Raw genomic sequence first — 13094 nt, forward strand, 5'->3', positions numbered from 1 at the left:
GGTTCGACTTGTGTTTTCTTTTCTAATCTTGTTTTTCAACTTTGGCCTGAGAGTGAGATCATCCCATATTCATCCTTCTGTTTCTGACTTATTTCACTCAACATGATTTTTTCAAGGTCCATCCAAGATTGGCTGAAAACGGTGAAGTCACCATTTTTTACAGCTGAGTAGTATTCCATTGTGTATATATACCACAACTTGCTCAGCCACTCATCTGTTGTTGGACACCTGGGTTGCTTCCAGATTTTGGCTATTACAAACTGTGCTGCCAAGAACATATGTGTACACAGATCTTTTTGGATGGATGTGTTGTGTTCCTTAGGATATATCCCCAGGAGGGGAATTGCAGGGTCATAGGGTAGGTCCATTTCTAGCCTTCTGAGAGTTCTCCAGACTGTTCTCCACAGAGGTTGGACCAATTGACATTCCCACCAGCAGTGCAGGAGGGTTCCTTTGACCCCACACCCTCTCCAGCATTTGCTGCTGTTACCTTTTCTGATGTGTGACATTCTCACAGGAGTGAAGTGATATCTCATTGTTGTCTTGATTTGTATTTCTCTGACAATCAGAGACTTGGAGCATTTTTTCATGTGTTTCTCGGCCTTTTGGATCTCTTCTGTGGTGAATATTCTGTCCAAGTCCTCCCCCCATGTTTGGATGGGGTTATTTGTTGTCTTGTTGTTGAGTCTGGCAAGCTCTTTATATATGTTGGTTATTAAACTCTTATCTGATGTATGGCATGTAAAGATCTTCTCCCATTCTGTGAGGGGTCTCTTGATTTGGGTAGTGGTTTCTTTTGCTGTGAAGAAGCTTTTTAATTTGATGTAGTCCCATAGGTTTATACTTGCCTTAGTCTTCCTTGTAATTGGATTCGTTTCATTGAATATGTCTTTAAAATTTATGCGGAAAAAAGTTCTGCCAATATTTTCCTCTAAGTATCTGTTAGTTTCTGGTCTAACATCCAAGTCCTTGATCCACTTGGAATTTACTTTTGTATTTGGTGAAATACAGTGATTCAGTTTCATTCTTCTGCATGTTTCAACCCATTGTTTCCAACACCATTTGTTGAAGAGACTCTGCTTTCCCCATGTAATAGTCTGAGCCCCTTTGTCAAAGATTAGATGTCCATACGTGTGGGGCCTCATTTCTGGGCTCTCAATTCTATTCCACTGGTCAGTGTGTCTGTTCATGTTCCAGTACCAAGCAGTTTTGATAACAATGGCCCTATAATACAGTTTGAGATCTGGCAGTGTGATGCCTCCAGTTCTGTTCTTTTTTCTCAAGATTGTTTTGGCAATTCTAGGTCTTTTCTAGTTCCAGGTAAACATTTGTAGCATTTTTTCTATTCTCCTAAAAAATGTGCTTGGGATCTTGATGGGGATAGCATTAAATTTGTAGATGGCTCTGGGTAATATATTCATTTTGATGATGTTAATTCTTCCAACCCATGAACATGGAATATCTTTCCACTTCTTTGTGTCTTTTTCAATTTCTTTGAGTAGTGACTCATAATTTTCAGTATACAAGTCTTTCACTTCTTTGGTTAGGTTTACTCCTAGATATTTTATAGTTTTTGTTGCTATAGAAAAAGGAACTGATTTCTGGATTTCAATTTCTTCTAACTTAGTGTTTGCATAGAGGAATGCCACTGACTTTTGAATGTTAATTTTATAGCCTGACACATTACTGTATTGCCTGATGATTTCCAAAAGCTTCTTGCTGGATTCCTTAGGTTTTTCCATGTATACTATCATGTCATCTGCAAATAAGGAGAGTTTGACTTCTTCTCTTCCAATCTGTATGCCTTTAATTCCTTGCTCCTGCCTGGTTGCTATGGCAAGAACTTCCAACACTATGTTGAATAGTAATGGTGATAGTGGGCAGCCCTGTCTAGTACCTGATCTGAGGGGAAATGCTTCCAGTTTTTCACCATTGAGTATGATGTTGGCTATAGGTTTGCTATATATAGACTCCACTATCTTCAGGAATTTTCCATCTATTCCTATTTTTTGTAGTGTTTTGATCATAAAGGGATGTTGTATTTTGTCAAAGGCTTTCTCTGCATCTATTGATATGACCATGTGGTTTTTGGTCTTGCTTTTGTTGATGTGGTGGATCACATTGATTGATTTATGTATATTAAACCAACCTTGCATGCCTGGGATAAACCCCACTTGGTCATGATGAACAATTTTTTTGATATACTGCTGTATCCGGTTGGCTAGAATTTTGTTCAATATTTTCACATCTATGTTCATCAGAGATATTGGTCTGTAGTTTTCTTTTTTGGTTGTGTCCCTGTCTGCTTTTGGTATCAGGGTGATGTTGGCTTCATAGAAGCTGGCAGGGAGTATTCCAGTGTCTTCAATCTTCTGGAAGACTTTTAAAAGTAGAGATATTAGTTCTTCTTTGAAAGTTTTGTAGAATTCATTTGTAAAACCATCTGGTCCAGGACTTTTATTTTTGGGAAGATTTTTGATAACTGTTTCAATTTCATTAGCTGTGATGGGCCTGTTCATGTTATCCACTTCCTCTTTACTTAGTTTTGGAAGTTGGTAGGTATCTAGGAAATCATTCATTTCTTCCAGGTTCTCTAGCTTGGTGGCATATAGTTGTTCATAGAAGCCTCGCATGATATGTTGAATTTCTGCAGTGTCTGTTGTGATATCTCCTCTTTCATTTACTATCCGATTTATTTGGGTCTTCTCCCTTTTTTGTTTTGTGAGTCTGGCTAAAGGTTTGTCGATTTTATTTACTCTTTCGAAGAACCAACATTTACTTTCATTGATCTTTTGTATGGTTTTCCTATTCTCAATGTTATTTATTTCTGCCCTAACTTTAGTAATTTCTGTCCTTCTGGTTGCTTTAGGATTCCTTTGTTGTTCTTTTTCTAGGTCTTTAAGATGTGCAATCAGGCTGTTTATTTGTGCCTTTTCTTGTTTCCTAATGTGTGCTTGTATAGCTATGAACTTCCCTCTTAGGACTGCTTTAGCTGTGTCCCAAATATTTTGATAGCTTGTATCTTCATTTTCATTGAACTCTCGAAACATTTTGATTTCTTCCTTGATTTCCTCTTTGACCCAGAAGTTGTTAAGAAGTGTACTGTTTAGCTTCCACATTTTGGGACTTTTACTAATCTTTTGTTGATTGTTAAGTGTTAGTTTAATTCCACTGTGGTCTGAGAAGATGCTTGGGATGATTTCAGTGCTCTTGAATAGGCTGATGCTGTCTTTGTGGCCTAACATATGGTCTATCCTTGAGAATGATCCATGTGGATTTGAGTAAAATGTGTATTCCAGTTTTTTTGGATGAATGACTCTGAAAATGTCCAATAGTTCTAGTTTATCTATCTCTTCATTTAGCTCCCTTATGTCTTTACTGATTTTCTTCCTGGATGATCTGTCAAGTTGAGATAGTGGGGTGTTGAAGTCCCCTACTATGATTGTGTTACTGTTAATATATTGCTGTAGCTCTTTCAGTAGAAGTTTGATGTATTTAGATGGCTTCTCATTGGGTGCATAGATATTAATAATTGTTAAGTCCTCTTGATTGACTGATCCTCTGAGCATTAAGTAGTATCCATTCCTATCTTTTTTAATCTTATGTATTTTAAAGTCTATCATGTCAGATATGAGAATAGCTGTTCCTGCCCTTTTTTGTGGGCCATTGGCTTGAATGATAGTTTTCCATCCTTTCACTTTAAGTCTGTGTTTGTCTTGTTGCGTTAGGTGAGTTTCCTGTAGACAACATATTGTTGGGTTGTGTTTTCTGATCCATCTTCCTACTCTGTGTCTTTTAATAGGTGAATTCAGGCCATTCACATTTATTGATATCAAAGATTGAAGATATTTTAACGCCATTCTTGTAGAGTTTTAGAGTGTTTTGATATATGTCCTATTTGTGGTGGTCTGACTATTTATAGGAGACCTTTCAGAACTTCTTTCAAGGCAGGCTTGGTGATGGTTGCTTCCTTCAACTGTTGCTTGTCTGAGACGGTTTTGATGCTTCCATCTAGTCTGAATGACAATCTAGCAGGATATAGTATTCTTGGCTGAAAGCCTTTCTCATTGAGCACTCGATAGATATCTTGCCATTCTCTTCTGGCCTGTAGTGTTTGTATGGAGAAGTCTGCTGCTAATCTTATGGGTTTTCCTTTGTAGGTGACTCTTTGTTTTTCTCTTGCAGTCTTGAGGATCCTTTCTTTATCCTTATTCCTTTCCAATCTAAGTATGACATGTCTTGGTGTCTTTAGGTCTGGGTTAATTCTGTTTGGGACCCTCTGGGCTTCTTGAATCTTTATGTCTTTGGTGTTGTCTAGACTAGAGAAATTTTCAGCTATTATGGCCTGGAGAATGCTTTCTTCCTCCCCTTCTCTTTCTTCCTCTGGTAAGCCAATAATGCGTATATTGTTTCTTTTGAAGTCATCCCATAGGACTCTGTTGTTGTTTTCAGCATCTCTTAATCTCTTTTTGAGATCTCTTACTTCTTTTTTAATTGTCTCTAATTCATCCTCAATCTTGCTAATTCTGTCTTCAGCCTCATTGATTCTATTCTCTCTGCCCTCTACTGCTTTCTGGAGTTCATCTATTTTGTTGCCCTGCTCTGATACTGTTTTAGCTTGTTCAGCTAGTTGCCTTCTTAGCTCAGCGATTTCAGCTTTCAGCTCTCTAATAACCATGAGATTATTAGAATTTTCTTCCATATTCTCATTTGTTGTTCCTGCATTTCTGATTACAATTTTTTCAAATTCTTTACTCACTCCTGTTATTATTTCCTTGGCTAATGTTTGGATGTTGAACTCGTTGTTTTGTGCTTTGCCCTCTGGAGGACTTTTAGCTGGACTCTTGTCCTGGTTCGAGTCTCCAATATTTTTTCTTGTTGTTTTAACCATTTTATATAAGTTAACAGTTTTTTCAATCCCTGTGTTGGAGTTCAGTGGTGTAAAAGCCTTTTTTTTTTCCCCTGTAGGCTATGGGAGCCTGAGGGCTTTTAAACTATCAATAGGCTTCTTAGCTTAATCACTGACTCCTGACCAAGAGATAAAGCAGGGTGTGGCAGAGATAATCCAGTGGTTATGCAAAGAGACTTTCACAGCCCCTCAGCTATGCCACCGAGGTATAGGTCTTCTCCTGAGTTTCCCGGTTAGATCTCTGTACCCTGGTGTCCCTCCCTGTTGCTGCTCCAGATTCTGAGGGTAGTAGCAATGGAGACTCAGAGTTGCACTTGGTGAGTCGCTGGGGAGTCCTTTCCTCCCTTCAGCTGTCCCCTTGTTGGTGGAGCAGACTGGAGGTGGTGTCTCCACTGACAAACTGTTGAACTGTTAGCAGTCACTTAATCTCTCCTTAGGCCCCTCTCTCCTCTCTGTCACCAGCCACGTGTGTTTGTACTCACGGGTGATTTACTGGGTTTCTGTGGTCATTCTAGTCCTGTCTTGTTTCGGTGCGGGTGGTCTCCTTTGGTATTCCTAGTTGATCCGGGAGAGGAGAGGAGAGGAGAGAAAGCGATCTGCTGCTCGTAGCTCTGCCTCCGGAAGTCGAATCTCCATGGCCTTCTCTTGCCACTGGTAATACACTGAGCTGCACCATTATCAGTTTGGAAACACTCATTGCCAATTACAGCTTCTTGAGTACCAAGGATCACTTCCTCACCCATTTTTTCCCCCACTGGCCACATGTTTCTGCACTCACATGTGGCTTAATGAGTTCCTGAACAAATTGTGGTGGTATTTTGTTAAGATTTCAGGTGATTTTTTTTTTTATTGTTTTTCTTAGTTTTATAGGAGAGTGGTCTACATGGCCACATGTCTGGAATTCTGCCAACAATAGTATTTTAAAACAATTTTTCTTTAATAAAATAATTTTAATAATGAACCTAACATTTACTAAGTACTAATGAAAACAAACTATATTTCTTTTTTAAACATTATTTATTCATTTATTTATTTCATTTTGTTTCCCTTGTTGTTTTATTGTTGTAGTTATTGATGCTGTTGTTTTTGATAGGATGGAGAGAAATAGAGAGAGGAGGGGAAGACAGAGAAGGGGAGAGAAAGACACCTGCAGACCTGCTTCACCATCTATGAAGCGATGAAGTGACTCCCCCGCAGGTGGGGAGTCGTGGGATCGAACCGGGATCCTTATGCCCGTCCTTGTGCTTTGTACCATGTGCGCTTAACCCGATACGCTACTGCCAGACTGCTGAAACTGCATTTCAGTCTTAGACTGTTGGGTAGTTGCCATCTCCCCCTGGCTTCTTCTTATCCATATGCCTATATAGGGATTTACTGATCCAAAGGTTTGGTCTATTTACATAAATCACTTTTACATAAAGCACTCCAGGGCATTGGTGGTTCAGTTATAGGATTCTCGCCTGTTCCGCACCCTCCTTGTCACACTCTGATTTTCACCAGTCACTTTTCTCTCCACCCTCTCTATATCACATCCTGTTTCCACCCTACTTGGAGAGTATAAAAACAGCTGCTCTTCTGATTAAAGACACTTGGAAATTGCTTTCCGGCTCCGAGAGTTCCAGAGTGTATCTCCTGTGGAAGTTGGTGCAGCACGCGTTCCTGATCCCTCTCCCACACAGCAGCCTAGATCATCTCCAGTTGAGTTCTCTCCAACCCAGAGAGCACTGGCTCGGGAAGAAGTACCCTCAGGCTATCCCGGCATCTGGCGCCCGGAACAGGGACCTGTAAGCAGTAGATTTACAAGAAGACATCTTAGATAAGTACACACCTTTTGGGTATCTGCAATATTGTGTTAAGGCACTGTGATTTTTTTTTTCTTTTTTATTGTTTTCTGGAGATCTTTCCACCATGGAAAATCTTTTCCAAATCCTGCATTCTTTTTCCAGTATACAATTTTTATATATCTGGGACATTTTTCTCGGGGCTTCACCTTATATCCTGTTGATCATCATAGCAGCTTTTAAGGGATATATAGGGCAACCTCTCAAAAGGCTTAAGAAACTAGAGGCTGAGGTCCAAGAGATAAAGGAAGTAATCATAGAACTTAACCAGCACCTTAAAAACAAGAAGAAGCAAAGGCCTGTCGTGATCTTGACCCACCCTAATTCCTCTGCATCTTGCCCTGAGGCCCCTATTTTGGCATCTTGCCCTGAGGCCCCTATTTTGGCAGACACGTGTCCGAATTCTCCTTTGGACTCCACAGCCACTTCTTCGGCCACCCCCACTTTGGCAGAAACGTGTCCGGAACCTCCTGCTGCCTCCACGGCTGCTTCTTCACCCCACCCTGTTTTGATAGACACATGTCCGAATTCTCCTGTAGCCTCCAAAACCACTTCTTCGGCCACTTGTCCAGAAGCTTCCACTTCAGTGACTCCTCCTACCGCTACACACTTATCAGAGGAAGTCCACACATTTCCGGTCAATGTTGCCCCCAATAGACAAAAACCTCAGGCCTGGTATCCATATTCCGCCACAGACCTGAAGGAACTACGCCAGGCTATCAAAGATGACAGTGTTCATGCCCCATGGACCAGGTCCATTTTACAAGGCCTGCTTCAGAACCTTAATACCCCTCAAGATTGGAGAGATGTGACTCGTGCTACGCTCCCAGGCCCCCTCTTCCTGCAATGGGAGGCATTCTTTCGCGATGAATGTTTACAACAATCGCGGAAAAATATTCAAAATCAGCCAGAGGGTAATTTTGATGCATTGTTTGGAACAGGCCAATTAGAAACAGGGATTCAACAGGCGGAAGCCAAGTTTCCAGCGGGGTATTTTGATCAAGTACGCCTGTGTGCATTAAAAGCATGGGAGCGATTAACACCACCCATGGGAGCAGCCTCAGCCCCCATTCTCTCCCTGCAACAAGAACCTGATGAATCCCTCGCTAAATTCATTGCCAGGGTCCAGTCGAGTTTGGAAAGGAAGATTTATAATCCTGACGCTCGTTTTCTCCTACTGCGATCCATAGTCTGGGATGGAATGCTTCCGCATTTTCGACAGGCCTGTATCACTCTTAAAAATGAACACCCAGATACTTGGATTCTAGCTACACAGGATCTCAGATCAAGCTCTTTTCAAGGACCTGTGTTACAGGCCTATGCAGCTACCTTACATAAGCAAAAAGGAGCTTGCTTTCAGTGCGGTCGCCAAGGGCATTGGCGTAACCAATGTCCAGAAAATAGACCGCGACCCCGCCTCCAGTCAGGGCGACCCCACCTCCAGTCAGGGCGACCCCACCTCCAATCAGGGCAACCCCGCCTCCAATCAGGGCAACCCCGCCTCCAGACAGGGAATCAGAGACCACGAATGCCTTGTCCCAGATGCCAGAAAGGATTTCACTGGAGGAGAGATTGTTGGTCAAGGTTCCATAGGAACGGCACGCCTCTGCCAAATGTAAACAGGGATTTAAACTAGGTATGGGGCTTCCCTTAGCCCCGCCCCCAAGAGGGAAGGAAGCAGGTTGCCTGCTTGGTGCTGTGCCCTTCTTCCACAAACAGAAGCCCAGCTTGGGACCCAATCCGTCGCTATACCCACCGCGCCAAGTAACAATAACAGAGGGTGAGCAGAAGGAGGAACCCGTGGTATGTGGGAACTTCCAGCATAGAAATAACCGGCTGGAGCAAGAGAACAGCTCGAATTCAGAGCCTGAGATTTTATGGACCACCCCTGTTTTAGAAAGGGGTCACCCAACTATGACAGTAAAGATTGGTAATATTCCTTTTAAGTGTTTGATTGACACGGGAGCAGATAAGACAATATTAAGACAAGCAGAGGTTCCCCAGAGTTGGGAACTCCTCCCAGGACCACGCTTACATGGTGTTGGAGGATTGACTCAGGCATTCCGCACACGAGATTCCCTTGTGTGGGAAGATCCAGAAGGGACTACCGGACGCTTTCAGCCTTTAATAGCTGATATAAGCACCAATTTATTGGGAAGAGACTTGCTGGAATCTTTAGATGTAGTGATATCCTCAGACACCTCTGCAGGACACCACACTCACTCCTGTGAGACTGCTAGACCCAACCAGCACCCCCAATACTAACTGCCACTGTTCGTAACAGAACTCCCCGTTTAGATTGGCTTTCTAATGAGCCTGTCTGGGTGGAACAGTGGCCTTTGCCTAGGGAGAAGCTAGAAATTTTAAAAAAACTCGTCCAAGAGCAGTTATCGTTGGGACACATTCGTCATTCTCGGAGCCCATGGAATACTCCAGTCTTTGTAATTAAAAAGCGCTCAGGAAAATGGCGCCTCCTCCAAGATCTTCGTGCAGTTAATAAAACCATGCAGGTTTGGGGCTCCCCCCAAAGGGGTTTGCCTCTTGCTTCCGCAATTCCCACAGGAATTCCAATCATAGCTATTGATATACAGGATTGTTTTTTCTCTATTCCCTTACACCCACAAGATTGTAAACGTTTTGCTTTCTCTGTTCCTTCTATTAATAATGCCAGCCCTGCCGATAGATTTGAATGGGTGGTACTGCCCCAGGGCATGGCTAATAGTCCTACTATTTGTCAAGAGGTTGTTAAATCTGCCCTTTTTCCATATATTCATAAGGGCCTTAAGGTTTTTCATTATATGGATGACGTGTTAATATGGGGAGAATTAGATACAGATCTCTCCGCCCTACGTGATTTTCTAATCCCTGCCTTAAAGAGAAGTGGACTTAATGTAGCTCCTGAGAAGATACAGCTAATCCCTCCAATATCTTTCTTAGGCTCAGAGATTTCCCTAACGCAGATTCGTCCTTTAAAACCTTGTGTTACTTTTCCTTCTAATCTCACTCTTGCTTCTTTACAAAGTTTTCTTGGAAATTTGAATTGGCTTAGGCAGTATCTTTATCTGCCTACGAGCTGCCTGCAACCACTGTTCGATCTGTTAAAAGGAAACAAACAGCCCTCCTCAAAGCGTATGTTAACCCCCGAAGCATCCTTGGCTCTGGAAAAGGTTAACCAGGCTCTCCAGGACATGCACCTCGTTCAATTCTCCCCCTCCTCTCCAGTAAATCTTCTAATCTTTAACTCCACCCCCACGGTAGTGGGGGCATTGTGGCAGAAACATGGCGTTCTCGAATGGCTTCATACGCCAGTAGGCGGAGCTCCAAGACTCCTTACCGAGATTGATGCCTTAGCATTTATGGTTCGCCAAGGAAGAAACAGATCGGTTCAGGTCTTAGGAAGGGAACCAGATTCAATCATTCTTCCCTTTTCTCTCACTGATACAGAATGGCTCATACGCCACCATTCTCGTTTTGCCATAAGTTTAATGGGTTTTCCAGGACAATTAGATAATCATTTTCCCTCTAATAATTTGATAGCTTCTTTACCTCTGTTGCCTCTACTAGTACCTAAACTTTTCTCTCGAGATCCCATCCCCTCTGCTCCTACAGTGTTCACTGATGGTGGAAAAAAGGGAGCTGCTGCCCTTATATATTATCCAGACCAGCAATACCCCAAACCTCTCTTTACTGAACTTCCTGATAATTCCCCTCAGTACAAAGAACTTTATGCTGTTTTCCTTGCATTAAAAGCTGTACCAGAATCCTTCAACCTTTTTTCTGACAGTGTGTATACTGTTAACTTACTTCCATGGCTTGCTCGATCTTATGTAAGAATTGATGACAACCCACTTTCTCCTCTTTTAATTCAAATTGCCTCTATGCTCTGTTCTCGAACCCATCCACTGTATGTTCAGCACCTACGTTCCCACAGCCCTCTTCCTGGTCCCCTGTCCAAAGGGAATGCTGCAGCTGACCGCCTTGCCTCCACAGGAATTCTCCTAGCCTCTGTCTCTAATCCTGCTGACTTTCATTCCCTAACCCATGTTAATCTTAAAGGTCTTCGAGCTCGATTTCCTGATATTCCTCTGCCACAGTTAAAACGTATTCTTGCTACATGTTCCTCCTGTGCAGGTCTAATCAAAACACCTGCTATTCAGACTCTGGGGGTTAATCCTCGAGGTTTAAAAGCCAACGCTCTTTGGCAAATTGATGTTACCCACATACCTAACTTTGGCAAACAAAAATATGTGTTTGTCTCAATTGATACCTTCTCTAAGTTTATGTGGGCTACAGCTCAGACTGGAGAAAACTCAAAAAAGCTTATAAGCCATATGCTCTCCTGTTTTGCTGTAATGGGCTTACCTCTTCAACGTAAAACGGATAATGGACCTGCTTTTACCAGCAAACAATTTAAAGATTTTTGTTCCCTCTGGAACATTACTCATACTACAGGCATTCCGTATAATCCACAGGGACAAGGCATTGTTGAGAGGGCCCATCAAACTCTTAAGGCTCAATTAAATAAAGAAAAAGGGGAAATGTACCCCCCTAATATCCAGCTGGCAAAAGCCTTAACTACATTAAATCTCTTTAATATTTACAAAAACTCAGACCAACCTCCTATAATTCTTCATTGGCAAACACCACCCACCCTCCCAGCTATTAAAGTCAAATGGAAAGACCCACTTGATAAAATTTGGAAAGGACCTGACCCCCTGTTGACTATGGGGAGGGGTTTCGCATGTATTTTTCCACAAAATTACTCCAAGCCTGTTTGGGTTCCTGCCCGCCATGTCCGGCAATACCCACATGATGGTGCTGATATCCCTGAAGAACAAGAAACACTGCAAGAAGACTGGCTGCAAGAGGACTGGCTACAGGATGCACCCCAGGATCCATAATACAGCATGGCAGAATCAAAAAAAAAATCTGATTCACAGAACTCTCCCCCCCCCCCGAATGAATGTCTTATGCTATGACTGGCCAGTTGTGTTTTGTGAGTGAGTGAGTGAAAAAAAAAAAAATTGAGTGAGTTGAGTGACCAAAATTTTTGTATGACCCATTGTGCTCAGAGTACTCTGAAAGTTAACTGACTTTATATCAAACGGCTGGACGCAGCCATGGTTTCTGGAGACGTCCAGAAACAGTCCAAAAATTGTTCATTCCCCCCTTTTGATTTCTTTTTTACGTCTTGATATCAATATGAAATGTTTAGTCTTAAACTGTGTGAGTAAAGATGGTTCAACTATGACAGTAGTTCTAAATTCACATTTGAAATGATATATCTTATTTACAAGTTTTTCTCCTCCTGTGTGTTATAAACTATATATTTAATATGCGTGTTTCAAGTTTGGTAAACATTAACTTGACAGTTAAATCGTAACTTCGAAGTTACATTTTTACGAGAAGAGGTAAAATCAATTCATTTCAGTAACTGAGTTTTTAAGGTAAAACTCTAAATATTCAATGTGACAATTCATCATCTCCTAAGTTAAAATACAAATTCTCTATACAGGACATTTTTGGAGGGCCCCCAAAAATGTCCTGTAAGCTATCTTGTGGAAATTAATCCACAACAAATTTGGCATCAATCTGATATTGTAAATGTACCAAAAAAAAAATTGTCACTAAAATGTGTTAACTCTAAATGAGTTTGCTTAAAAACCCAATGTAAAAATAGTCAAGAATCAATATATGTAACTTAAACTTGGTATGAAAACTTTGCTATATAAAGACTGCTACATGAGGTCACGTAAGATGACCTTTACACAAAATTATAAAGATACCTAAACCAGTTATAATCATTGAGTTATCAATTGTAGTAAACTTCTAATTTGTTACAAAGTTTTTTCATAAGTAATTGACTACAGCTATGACAAGCCTTCGCATAAAGAAGCATCTGCTCATATAGAATCCCCAGAAATCCATCTTGGACCCCTGACCTCTGACATCACCCACAATTACAGCCATCCCCAGAAACCCATGATGTGACCTGACACGATCTGGAGAACCTGATTCACAGACTCCGAAGGACAAGACTTTCCTACTGCCTTTCTCTCAACCATCGGTGTCTGCTCTTCCTGCTTCTGTTTCGCCCATCATGTTTTGGCGGTTCCAGGTCACTCTCTACAGAGAAGAAAAGTTCCGGTGGCCGTCCTCCTCCATCAAGATAGACGTGTGGCATTTATTTCCTGGCCGTTGACATTGGACTGATGCTTCTATAGAACTTGCTGGACACTCCTTTTATACTCCTGGACTTCTTGAAGAATGACTGTAGCAGGCTGACTCGGGATTTTGCAATGCCAGATCACCCCTCTAGCCCCTCGGCTTATCAGGCCCCCACT

Source organism: Erinaceus europaeus, chromosome 14 (genome assembly GCF_950295315.1).
Source record: "Erinaceus europaeus chromosome 14, mEriEur2.1, whole genome shotgun sequence".
Lineage (NCBI taxonomy): Eukaryota > Metazoa > Chordata > Mammalia > Eulipotyphla > Erinaceidae > Erinaceus > Erinaceus europaeus.